At 40.6% G+C, this 14072-nt stretch overlaps 1 pseudogene; it reads left to right on the top strand.

The window, feature by feature from the left end:
• Window positions 1-12067: 12067 nt before the first annotated feature.
• Window positions 12068-12160, top strand: LOC125486028 (annotated as a pseudogene).
• The last annotated feature ends 1912 nt before the right edge of the window (window positions 12161-14072 follow it).

Below are 14072 nucleotides of genomic sequence, written 5' to 3'. Positions count from 1 at the left end.
TTTCAAGGATTAGATTATTACCAAAAATACTCATTCACTCTGTTCAAGACAATCCTGTTTTCAAAGCTTGCTCAGAGTTACCTTCACCAGCAATTAAATAACTCCCTGATACATGTTACCTGGCTTTGCTAATAACCATCCAGTGACTCAGCATGGTTACAGTCTTTTCAGGTCATTTTCACACAATGTTTCAGAGCCTCTGTCCTGTTCTAACCATTGGCTAAAATCTGATTTCACTACCTTGTTTGTTCTTCTCACTTTAACTCTCTCCCGAGCAATCAACCAAGAGCTAATTTCTCAGAACTCCACTTGCACAACCAGGAAATCCAATTTACAAATTACTCTCAGAAACCAACTTAATTTCTGTTTCAGTTAAGAACTGTCTCAAAAAGAAACACAAGCCTTCAAACTGCAGTCAATGCAACTAACGGTTTGCAAACAACAGATTTCACCTTGTTATTTTGCATTATCAAGTCTCACACATTAATAATGAGCAGATGGACAAAAAGGAACTGTTATTTCAGCAAGATGCTGGACAGCACAAAGTGACTGTTGAATTAAACTCCATCAAGGAGTCTACCCCTTCAAAAGAGAAATAAATTATTGAGTTAATGGAAAGGACAGGACAAACAAAAACATGAAAGAACAAACACAATGATGTCACTGAAAGTGGCTGAATTGATTTTTGTTATGTTGACTTTCAATTACATTAACCATCAGGCAACAGTATGGAGATCTATTTGTCCATTAAGTCAGAATTTAACTTGGTTTCTGCATTTTATAAGAAAATACATCATTGACATGTTGCACAATGTGGACTTACTATCACTTAGTTTTGTTTGTCTGCTGCTCTTGTGTTAGATTTGAAAAACTGATCAACATTTTACTTAAGTTATGACGGCTACAACAACATGACTTTGATTATTGCAATAGTTAACCATCCCACAAAGATGCTTCAATAAAACAAGGGGCTGCAGGTGCTGAAGATCTGAAACAAAGGCGGGCACAGTGGCTCACAGCACCAGGGACCAGGTTTCGATCCCAGCCTCGGGTGTCTGCCTGTATGGAGTTTGCATATTCCCCCCATGTCTGCATGGTTTTCCACTGGGTGCTCTGGTTTCCTCCCACAGTCCAAAGATGTGCATGTTGGTCAGATTGGCCATGCTAAATTACCCCACAGTGTTCAGGGATGTGTAGGTTAGATGCGCTAGTGATGGGAAATACAGAGATAGCGTAGGGGATGTGTCTGGGTGGGGTGCTGTTGGAGGGTTGATGTGGACCGAATGGGTTGAATGGCCTGTTTCCACGCTGTGGGATTCTATATATAAAAGAAAAAAAATCCACCTGGGGACCCTGCCGCCTCTAGGATTCCATGCTGTGGAGGTGCCAGTGTTGAACTGGGGTGGACAAGGTCAAAAATCACACGACACCAGGTTATAGTCCAACAGGTTTATTTGAATACACAAGCTTTTGGAGCTCAGCCCCTTGCTCAGGCAAAGTGTGAGAGAGGGTATAGGGTCTTATACCTCTCTCACGCAATGTCTGAGGAAGGGGCTGAGGTCTGAAAGCTTGCGTTTTCAAATAAACCGTTTGGACTATAACCTGGTGTCGTGTGATTTCTGACCACTCGGATTCAACATCGAGTCCAATAACTCTTAAGCCCGATTCTGTACTTCCAGGTTTTTTACACAACTCCAACCCTGGTCCTGCCATGACATGGTTAGCTTTCGGCACACCAAACCTATTCTCACCCATTCCTAGTCCTACTATCCCATGACATGGGTTGTACAGCCTGCCCATTCTGTCCTACCCTCATCTCTCATTATCACTTATTTAGCTTCTCTTCTGCCCTGGCCTACTAACAATAATCGTCGGGTCTGCTTACCCGTTTCATATCTCTCTCTTTCCTCTGTGATCCGTCACCACCCATCTATTTACCTCTCCCCTCGCATCCCCAACCTCATCTTCAATATAAATACCACATTGTCCCAGCTGATATCAGTTCTGATGAAGAGTCACCAAACTCGAAACATTAACTCTACTTTTTCCCCACAGATGCTGCCAGACGAGTTGAATTTCGCCAGCAATTTCTGTATTCGCCCAAGATATTTTCGTGGGTCTCAGGAAGGAAGGGTTGAATAAGAGAAACACCATATGGAAGGAAACAGACTGAGGGTGAGGTAACAAGGTAGGGGTAGCAAGATGAGGTCAGATGAAAAGATACAATGGGTTTTGGAAGACAACTCTACAGAGCATGATGATGCCAGAGTTAAAAGCTCTGTGATAAGTGGTAGAGTGGAAGGAATGCAGAGAATAAAGTTGCTAGAACAAGGAGAATGGATGACTCATTCTGTGATTTTGGACTGGAGGAGTTTGGGTACACTTACGCCATGTAGAGAGTTACAATTGAGGATTTTGAAATAAATTGGGGTTTAGGAGTTATTGGAGGTCTTCAAGGACAATGGCAGAAGGTGACTGGCACTTGGAGCCAGTGTGGCTACATGAGGGTACCTTTAGTGCATTGTATGTAGCCCTTAACTGTGATGAGAAAGGCAAGTTTGACGTGAAATACTCTGGCCATTATACAGACAAAACTGTGGCTAACTAACTTTCTTCCTCTCTGAATGAAAATCATTTCCAAGAATGAAACAAGTGCAGTGAGTAAATCAGAAGACGTTTTGTGGGATGATCATTCTCAATTGTTAGGATTATTTGATACTTGATCTCAAGAATAGTTCCTATCTAAAATTCTCAGTTGTATTTTGCGAGCTAAGGGAGAATTGTACTTCTTTAAGTGAAAAACCAAAATGAAGACTCCAACTCCAGGGTAACATCAAACTTTAAAAGGGTTTAAAAAAAAGATGCAGTTGAAAAAAATAGCCAGCTAATGTCACATTGTTTCTAAAATTCAGATGACTGGGGAAAGTAGGTTTTGAGATCCTGAGGAATAATAATTTAGCAGCCTGTGCATATGTCGGCATAATTTTAAGGCAAGGTGGAATAACAGAATATATTGCAGTGTGTTGGGAAGGTCAGAAGCAATAAAAGAGGCATGGTTAGATGAATTCTGAACCAGTACCAACAAAATCGAAGAAGATTATGTGAGAGAGTAATTGGAGTCTAGAGTTGAGCTGGGGTGGATTTATGTACACCAATAATGATTTGCATTTATACACTTGCCTTAAGCAATGTGAAATGTCTATAAGACAACTTGCTGTTCTTGTATTCTATCCCAACATGAACTTCTGAATGACCTTTCCCATATGTAACTGGAGTATTCAAGTTTTGGACAGAATAAGGGTTTATATAGAGAATGAACAAGCTACAGAATAACTACTTTGGTATGAAAGAGTAAACCAAACTGGCTAGAGGCAGCAATAGGAATTGCAGAGATGTTTCACTTGAGATCAGAGGAGATTATGAGGCTGAGAATGTCAATAACAAAGTGTAAGTAATACTGTTTGCATAAAACTTTTAATAATCGCCTGGTATTTGTGTCAATGCCGTCAATGCTCGCCATCATTATTGTGTAAATCTAATAGCAACTTCTGGTGTTCACACACTTGCAGACAAATGCAAAAATTTACAAGTTGCTGTCAGTTATACCCTTACCTAGTCTGTTCTGTTGTAATCCACACCAATGTAATCAACATGAACTTAAATTAATTACTAACAATTTTGCTGTGCAAACTGATGAAAAATGTAAGCCTTATTAATAAGAAATTCATGACAGTTTAGTAAGTCAAAGATACTAATGACATCTCCCTCATTCTGAAAGTATAATTTCCCAGATATGAAGCCTTATTCCCTCAAAAGAAAAATATATTTTCCACTTCGCAAATTATATGTCTCCCTTAAACCCATTGGCTTGTCCAATCTTTGTTCAGTTTTCTGCGCAATTATTTAAATGGAATTTATATTCAGGTGCTTTTTACTTCCTGTTTGGTCATCTATGAAAATTGGATAATCTGATTGAACTGATCAAATTCTCTGCTGTTTGTCTGCTTCTGAATGATTGCCTGTCAATGGCACCAAATTCAATCTGATTGTAGAAAATAGGGCTCCATAAAGCGATAAACATTATGGGAAATAACATAGTGTGCAGCTGGAGGAACACAGCAGGCCAGGCAGCATCAGAGGAGCAGGAAAGTCGATGTTTCAGGTCGGAACCCTTCTTCAGAAATGGGGGAGGGGAAAGGGAGCTCTGAAATAAATAGAGAGAGGAGAGATGAGGCTGGGTAGTGTAGGTGAGATGATGATAGGTGAGTGCAGGTAGGCAGTGGTGGGGATTGGTCAGTGAGGTGGGAGGAGCGGATCGGTGGGTGAGAAGATGGACACGTTGTGTCGGGTCAAGGAGGTGGGAATGAGAGGGGGGGTGCTGGACATGGGATGAGGCCGGGGGTAGGGAGATTTTGAAACTGGTAAAGTCCACATTGAGACCATTGGGCTGTCGGATCCCAAGGCGGAATATAAAGTGCTGCTCCTCCAGTTTCCAAGTGGCATCGTTGTGACTCTGGAGGAGGCCCGGGATGGACATGTCGCCCAGGGAGTTGGAGAGGGAGTTGAAGTGGCTAGTGACTGGAAAGTGTTGTCATTTGTCATGAACAGAGTGCAGGTGCTCTACAAAGCGGTCTCCGAGTCTCCGCTTGGTCTCACCGATGTAGAGGAGGCCACATCGGGAACAGCGGATACAGTCGACCACATTAGCAGATGTGCAGGTGAACATCTGTATGATGTGGAAGGTTTTTTTGGTTCCTTGGATGGAGGTGAGGGGGGAGGTGTAGGGGCAGGTGTAGCACTTCCTGCAGTTGCAGGGAAAGGTGCTGGGAGTAGTGGGGCTAGTGGGGAGTGTGGAGCGGACGAGGGAGTCACGGAGAGAGCGGTCCCTACGGAAAGCAGATAGGGTGAGGAGGGAAATATATCCTTGGTTGTGGGGTTAGATTGTAGGTGGCAAAAGTGGCGGAGAATGATACATTGGATACAGAGGTTAGTGGGGTGATACATGAGGACAAGGGGGATTCTGTCTTTGTTTTTGTTGTGGGGAGGGGATGTGAGGGCAGAGGTGCAGGAAACGCAAGTGATTCGGTTTAGAGCATTTTTGACCACTGAAGGGGGCATGTTGCAGTCCTGGAAATAAGGGGACATCTGGGATGCTCAGGAGTGGAACGCCCCATCTTGGGAGCAGATGCGGCAGAGGCAGAGGAATCGGGAATAGGGGATCACATTCTTGCAGGAAGGCGGATGAGAGGAGGTGTAGTCTTGGTAGCTGTGGAAGTCGGTGGGCTTGAAATAGATATCGGTTTCAAGACCTATTGTGGGAAGTTTTCTTCAGAGTCAATGGCAAGCAGTCTTCTTTTGGCATTGACTGCAAAATTCATGCCAACCTGTTTGGGTTTGGATAGTCAACCATTTATTTTAGGGGAAAAAAGCTGAAGGAACTGTGGATGCTGTAAATCAGGAACAAAAACAGAAGTTGCTGGTAAAGCTCAGCAGGTCTGGCAGCATCTGTGAATTAAAAATCAGAGTTAACGTTTCGGGTCCGGTAACCCTTCCTCAGAGAGGACCCGAATCGTTAACTCTGACTTTTTTCTTCACAGATGCAGCCAGACCTGCTGAGCTTTGCCAGCAACTTCTGTTTTTGTTCCATTTATTTTAGGCTGTTCAGTGCAACTGGAATTTAAAAATTAAGCTGTAGGAAAATAAACAATATATTGTAGGATTTGTGATAAAAAGTGTTCTGGAGACCTATCAAGCAACAGCATCACATATTTATACTCATGGAATCACACCTGTAGACAACGTCCCAAACACTACCATCAGCATTCCTGGGTATATCCTGTTTCACTGGCAGGCCAGGCACACCAGAGATGTGGCACAGTAGAACACATGGTGGAGGAAGTTGTCCTGGAAATCTACAATATTGGCTCCAAATCCCATGAAGTCTCATGGCATGTTAAACATGAGAAAGGAAGCCTCCTTCTGATACCCACCTACTGCACCCCTCAGCTGGTGAGTCAATATTTCTCCGTGTTGGAGGAAGCACTGAGGGGAACAAGGACATAGAATTACTTTGGTGGGGCACATCAACATTCATTACAAGACTGGCTTGGTTGCACCTTTACTGGCCAAGCTGGCCAAGTCCTGAAAGACATAGCTTGTTTCAATCAACTTGTTACAGATGAGTCTGTCCTTGACAGTTTGGATTGGATTGCAGACAAAGTCCTAGCTTCATGTTGAGGACACACTACATTATATTGCGTGGCATAACCATTATGCAAAATGGGATAAGTCTGGTAACTCAATACTAGGTATCTGTGAGGCACTGTGAAACATGAACTGCAACAGAAATGCACTCAACCACAAACTTTAACCTAATGGCCCATCATATCCCTGACCTCTCACTGAAACAGGGTTCATCTCCCAGTTTGTTCACCAAGCTGGAAGATGAACCCAGTCTCAATGAGAGGTAGGAAAACAAGTTATGAAGAAGACATCAGGAGGCTACAAAAATGCATATACAGGTTCAGTAATTGAGCAAAGACCTGGCAAATGGAGTATAATGTGGGAAAATATGAAATTGTCCATTTTAGTAAAATCTAATGAAAATTTTATTGCAATGGTGAAAGGTTGCAGAGTCTCTGACATGCAGGGTGATCTGGATGTCCTTGTGTATGAAATGCAAAGGTTAATATGCAGTTACAGCAAGTAATTAGGAATGGAAATGGAAAGTTAGCATTTACCATGAGGGGAACAGAATACAAAGGTAAGGATATTATGCCTCAGTTATACAGGTCAGTAATGAGATCACAGCTAGCATGCGGTGCACACATATTGGTCACCTTACTTGCAGAAGAATGTAAATGCATTGGAAACAATTCAAAGGAAATTTACTGGACTAATAGTGCAATGAATGGTTATCTTATGAGAACTATTGGGCTTGTACCTGTTGGAGAAAAGAAAAGTATATTGAATGAAAAATATAAAACCTAAGTGGGCTTTACAGGGTAGACGTAGAAAGGATATCTCCCCTTATGGGACAATCTATGACTATGAGTTCACTGTTTGAGAGTAATGGATCACCTATTTAAAACTGGGATTATGAAATATTGTCTCTCAGAGGATGGTGACTCTCTTTCTGAAAAGGTGGTGGAACTAGTGTCTTTGAATATTTGTAAGACAAGGGGAGATAGGTTCTAGTTAAGCAAGGGAGTGCAAGCTTACCTGGGTAAGCAGGAATCACCATCAATCTCAGCCAAGATCTTATTGAATGATGGGGCTGAGGGACTGCATGGCCTACCCCTACTACTTGTTTGTATGTATATGTTTGGAGGAGGGCATGTCCAGAACAATACCTCCGTATGAGGTGTCAACTTTGTGAAGCTACAACATGGGACTTCTCACAAGCTAAACAAAAAAAAGCAACATGTATTAAACTTGGCTAAGTAATCTCATAATCAACCGAACAGATCTACGTTTTGAAGTCTTACCATATCAAACCTTGAATGGTAATGGATAATTAAACATATAATAGGAGGAGACTCCACAAATATCCCCTTTCTGTATGATGGAGGAGCCCAAAGCATTAGTTCAAAAGACAAGGTTAAAGCATTTGCATCCATCCTCAGAGAGATGGGCCAAGTACATGATCTATTGTGGCCTCCTCCTGAGGTCCCAATAATCACAGATGCCAGAATTTAGTTCACTCCACATGATCACTCCAAGAAAAGGCTGAAGGCACTGGATATTGGAAAGGCAATGGGCCTTGACAACAATTTGGCCTACTCCTGTTCCTAACTTGTAGGTTTCTATGTTCCTTCACCGTCACTGAGGCAAAATCTTAGAACTGCCTTTGGAACAGCACCATTAGTCTACCGTCACCCTGCGGACTGCAGCAGTTTAAGAAGGCATCTCATCGCCATCTTCTCCAGGGCAATTAAGGATCTCATTCATGAATCACAATAAATGCTGTTCTAGTCAGCACATCCTGTGAATGAATGCTGTACATTAAAGATGATAGTATATTATTGTCAGTTATTTTAGGAGCAGATATAACTTCAGTATTCTCTACTCAGGTTATTTCAAATATAAATGCAAGCTTAAGTTTTTTTGTCATTAAACTACACTTATGTCTTGACAATCAGGCAGTTACTGTGCAATAAAATATTGACAATACACAGGAAGTTGTGTTCCAGCTTTTATGCTTGTTATATAAATCACATTGCTGTACATTTACACTGCTGTGTAAATCATTTCTCTGTCCTGAAAGATTTTATGATACACATTATAGACTTAATTATTTAGAATGATCATTCATGTCTTTTCCTTGCATTGTTCTAAGAGGTGTTACTGATCCTTCTGCAGTCTGACAACTGGGATTGTCTGGACAAGATATGACTCTGTGCAATCTGTACAAGGTATGCTTGTCATGATGCCAGTTGACTTTGCTAACTTTGTGGATCTCTCCAACCCAAGTCCCAAATTGCCCCAAGATTCACCAACAATTTTCAGTCAAGACCTTCAAACTGAGTTTGTTCTCAATGAAATCTCCTATGATCCAAAATGTGAACTTGAAGTAGGAAGGTTAATAACAGAGGAGTCAACAAATCACTCCAATTTCTTTTCCATTCCTACACCTCATTTGCATGCCAATGGCTAGTTTTCCATTGACACCCAGAAGAAAGTGGCAAGTGGCATACAGCAGATAGGTTTCCAATACTGGAAAACAAGAGGTTAAAGGAACAGTTCTCAGTGCTAGGGTAAGTTCCAGACAGGAGATGTGGAAGAGCCTTGCAATCTCATTGGTGTACTGAGCTAGGGAACCTGAGTTTTCACTGAGACTTCTCAATTAAAATGTGAAAGTTATGGAAGAGATCAAAATCAACAAGAAACTTAAAAGCTGAGGTTTAACCTTTTTTCTAAATGCGTAGGCGAACGTGTTAAGTGCTGACTAACACTCTGTCCCCACCGCCAATAAAACTCAGTTTATCACTCGTCTGACAGTTTATTAAGAGCTGATAAACAGCTGATTGGTAAATTTCTTGCTCTAGCAGATGTCTCAACACTGCATGGACTTTTTCTCTCTCTGGAGATCATGGGAAAGGTGGCAAGAAGAGGAAATAATTTGGTGAGTTTGTCCTGGAGAAAAACACACCCCTTCTCTCCATCTCTAAAATTAAATATTAGGTAAGAAGGTTCATGGGTGAATTTCTTGACTTGCCAGAAATTAAGTACAATTATATATTCTTGACTGATGTGGAAATGAATACTGAGTTTGTGGATGACATAAAAATAAGTGAGAAGGCAAGTGGTGAGTGTGTCACAAAGAGTTGACAATGCAATATAGAAAAGTAAAGTGCATGGGCAAAAATTTGGCAGATGGAATACAATGTGGGAAAATATAAGGTATTGCACTTTGGCAGGAAGAATAGAGGAAATAAATAATATTTAAATGGAGAGAGATTACAGACACCTGCAGCACAGAGGGATTGGGATTTCTCAATAATGAATCACAAAATGTTAGCATTCAAGTTCGATGGGTAATAGAGAAAGTAAATAGACTGCTGGCCCGGAATTTATCGGGATTGGTACTAAAAATTGGAAACACTTGCTGATGCTGTCAGATTACACTCAGGATACTGTGAACAGGTTTGGTCCCCTTATATAAGCAAAATTATACTGGCAGTGGAGGCAATCCAGAGAAGGTTCACTAAGTTGATTGCAGTGAGGAATCACTCATTAAACAGAGGTGCGGAGGATTTTTTCTTTCGGACAGTTGTGAATCTGTGGATTTCTTTACTATGGAGGAGTTCGAGACAGAGCCGTTAAGAATATTCAAGGCTAAAATAAACAGATTACTTATTAGTAAGGGAATCAAGGGTGATGGGCAAAGGGCAGGAAAATGGAATTGAGGATTATCAGACTATCCATGATCTTATTGATTGATGGAGCAGATGAAATGAGCTGAATGGTCTTTTCTGCTCCTATACCTTATAGTTTTAAGTGATCAACTGATGGCCTCAACTTGCCACCTCCCTGATCATGGTTTCTCTGGCATGGGAGAAAGCTGGTACTTTCCTGACTGGAGAACCAGGATGAACAGCCTGCTGAGTTTGTGACGTGTTCCTTCACATCGTTCAAATCTGGGGGCATTTTGGTGGGCGAGAGGCTGACCTCTGAAAGTCCTGTCCTGATCTTAACCCTCCTGATCTCATTGTCTCCCCACAATAAGAAGATCAAAATGACTTACCTTCTCATGACTGGACCAACTCCAGAGGGAGCCTTGACCAGACCTCAAAGCTGCAACTGTTGATTGGCCAGTAACTTCTGATGATCTGGCATGTAAGTGTCAAGACATCTGATTGGGAGGGAAACTTGCCATCGTGCTGCCCACCAGCTCCTAATGTACTGATAGGTGGGTGACAGACTGCGTTATTTAGATGGTGGGGTGGTGTGTTAGTTACCACCTAACACGCTCATTCCCATACTTGGCCGAACAGGAAAACATCAGTCACTGGTGAGAAATGAGCCATCTTTCTCCTGAGCTAGTGAGACAGGTGATTGGAACGGTGGTGAGTTGAGGCCCTTAAATGAAGATTAATTGAAGTGCCTTAATTGCTGGTGAGTTGAGGAAGTTGCCCCAAGACCTTTTTACCCAACAGAGGTGAAGGTGTTAAGTTTTACTCCAGGGCAAACTTACCCACTTAGTTCCCCTTCTCACCAACTTGAGGGGGGGAAAAATTCCCCCCTTAGTGTGTGACTATAGAGTTGTGAAATTTGACCAGTTTTGGAATAAAGGCCATATTTTAGTGTGTTTCTTTTATTCTGAAGGACTAATTCTAAATTTCAAGAGAGTATAACAACCAAATCGCAAATGTGTAGGAGATAAAGCGTACATTGCATCAAGCTGCCTAGAAAAAGTTGCTTACTTTCTGTCCTCCTCTTAAGATCTTACCCTGTTTGACAATGTGAATGTGAAGGTTAGTTTCAAGTTAAACTGTGTAAAGTCCTGGTTGGTGGCAGACATGTTTTCTCACTGTGGCAGCAAAAATGATTTCCTCAGTTGGGAAGCCGCCCATTTTATAAATTGAATGGTTTCACCATTGGCAGTAAAGGACTCCAAATATTCATGGCTGCATTCCAAATACGAAGTCTAACTCTGTTTAGTCATGGAGGATTGGAGCTATGTTTGCCAGCTGGCAGAAATTATCCATTCATGCCTTCATTGAAAAAGGGTGAATGTTCAAATCTCCATCCACTGGCTATACTCCATACAAATGTGCTTCTGGTCTATGGATATATTGTCAGATTAAGAAAATTAGTTGAAAAAAAGAAATATGGTAACGAATTTGACAGAGTTGATTCCTGCAATTAGTAGTAGAAATCGTCATCACTGGCATAACTGCAAAAGTGAAAAGGAGTGAACCGTGTGTAAAGTTTGAGGTCTATGAGCAAGAACAACAAAAAGTAGGCAATATCAAAGCACCATTTGAAGTGCAGTGAAACCCTCTTTGTTTCAGCTCACCTCTCCCTCAACAAATACGACCAAAACAAATTCAGACGAACTGACCATTTTATCTTTTGTGTGATCTTACTGTTTACAAAATTGTGGTGTGTTTCTCTACATAGGAAAATTCACACCACTTCAAAATGGTGTATTATGTGAAATTCTGTAAGATGTTTCTGTAGATATGAAAAGTCTATATTGCAGCTATGTCAATCCCAAATCCTTCATTTTCTAGTTACTTTTTGGTTACATAAAATTCTGGAATTTTCACTGATATTTTTGGAATCCTATTCGGCGATTATATCTGCATGTGTCTATTTTTGTCAGATTAGGTTTCTGTGAAGTACCATGGGACAGTTGCCAATACTAATGGCACTGTTAAACTGCAAGTTAGTCCTCTTGTAGTTTGTGATGAGACTGTGGCAGAAAATGTCAAAATTCTCTTATTAAGGTGTTTTTGCCTGGACTTTTCATTTGTATTTTGGTGGTCGCACTTGATTATATTGCCAGGTATCAATGAAAGTTGCTATCCATCATTTTTGTTTCCAAAATTCGTTTTTTTGGCTTCTTAGCAGAAGACATGCTTAAATTTGAAGCAATACAGAGAAGGCTAGCACGCAGGATGATATGAAAATTCATGATATGTTTCAGATTTTTCTCTCAGTACTAACGTACAGAACCCAAAAGGTATCAGGAATCTTGGAATCTAATCTGTCAGCCCATATGATGGAAGCACTCCATTGTAAACAATAGAAATAGCTGCCGGAGTCAGATCCAGAGCACAAACTGATAAACCTTCCCAAACCACCCCACAAAGACCAGTGACCTTATCCTGTTGGTTGGCAGGATCGCGCCCCAAGAATTTATCACTTTTATCCTAATAATTTGCAGCTCCTAGCAGGTTCACACAGGTTCTACCTCTGTCGATGTCATTTCAAACTATATACATGTATTCTTGTTTTCTTAAACTAAATGATTATATATTTTTTAAAAAGTATCTCAGGCATAAGTGAATTTTGAAAGACTTGTTTTAATTTGGTCTTCTTTAAATATTATTTGCTTTCCAGAGTGTAATCTTTCAAACAAGTCTTGTATGAAGAAACAATTTATTTTGAGGAAGTTAGCCTCCCATCACATGAATCTAACCGACTATATTTAAATGTAGCTTCAGCATTTGACCCTTGGAGATATAATTATCAGCGTGGGGAGTTATTAAAAAAATATTTTCAGTCACATGCATAAAACTAGATTAATATTTAAAAATTCCTTCAAGAGCAAGTAGAATTTTTCAACAAAATATTACCCGTTACTGAAATCACTCTTACCAGGAGCGTGTAGTCCCCTCATTAATAATTGATTTGATCATGGTATGCAGGCAAATTGCTGTTAAACCAGATTTTCAGCTTTTGCTGTTTCTTGTTCTTTTTATTTTTGCTGTTATGTCAACTGCCTTTAACTGGAGTGTACTGTAAAATGTCAAAAATTGAATCTCAAAGAGAAGGCAAAGACGAATTTTACGTGACACCTAATAGTTAGATACTTCAGTGGGAAATTCCCTGAGTCGTCGGAGTAAGAGAGCAGACACATCCGTTTGCTCTCACTCTGCAAGAATGGCCCATTAACACATTCTGAAGCTTTTGTTACATGACTGGTAGCTGTTAGTGGGCAATTAATGGTATATGTACGCTACAGGACAAAAAGATGCAGGGTCATTTTAGATCATTAGGGTACATTGAAGCTGAGAAAAAAAGTGCCAGCTTTATCTTTTATTTGTCTCAGCTTGTTCGCCTCTTTCCCCATTTTGTAAGCTATTTTTGTTCAGCCTTTGTAGGCCTTTCTTCAGTGTCATACACCATTGTCCAACTGACAGGACACGGAGAAAACCTTTTCCCAAGCAATGCAATGTGTTTAAAAGGTGAAAGAGCTCACTCTTAGGCAAAAATGTCACTAGGACCACAGAACTGAATAGAGATGAAATAAGCACATAGGTTAAACTTGCCTTAAAATGGAAATTGTTCTCATTTTGCTTGTTTGTTTTACTCTGAATAGCCTGTTGATAGTTTAAAAGAAGCATCTGGGAGAAAAAAAAATGCTTGATTTTTTGTAAAAAAACAAATGTTGGAAGCATGTCGAAACAGTTTCCACAATGTAAACTAAACTATGTGTTGCAAAACAAACTTTTGCTTTGGCCAGCTTTTAGCATTTCAGCAGTTTTGTTTCTGATTGTTCATGATATTGATCCTACACTAAAACTGCTTCAAATAATAAGAAAGTCCCTTCAAATAGTTAGTGCTGTTAATGTGGCCAAGAGACTGGGTTATTAGGGACTGCTCGAGCTGGCCGACAAATGTGTAAGAATGTAGTGTTCAATTGTTTTGTGTTTGATTCTGAGAGTCTGTTTACAATCCATTACTGTGCCATTTATTATCCACTACTGTACTGTGTGCTTGATTGGCTAAACTTGGGTGTGGACTCCGAGTACAGTAAATAAACTGTAACGGTAGCTGGTAACTGAAATTAGGAGCATGGAGCAGACATTTAAAGAACTATGAAGAAAACCTATTACAGC

The sequence above is a fragment of the Rhincodon typus genome, chromosome 24 (assembly GCF_021869965.1).
Source record: "Rhincodon typus isolate 14 chromosome 24, sRhiTyp1.1, whole genome shotgun sequence".
Taxonomy (NCBI): Eukaryota; Metazoa; Chordata; class Chondrichthyes; order Orectolobiformes; family Rhincodontidae; genus Rhincodon; species Rhincodon typus.
This window is presented reverse-complemented; position numbering and strand designations above follow the sequence as displayed.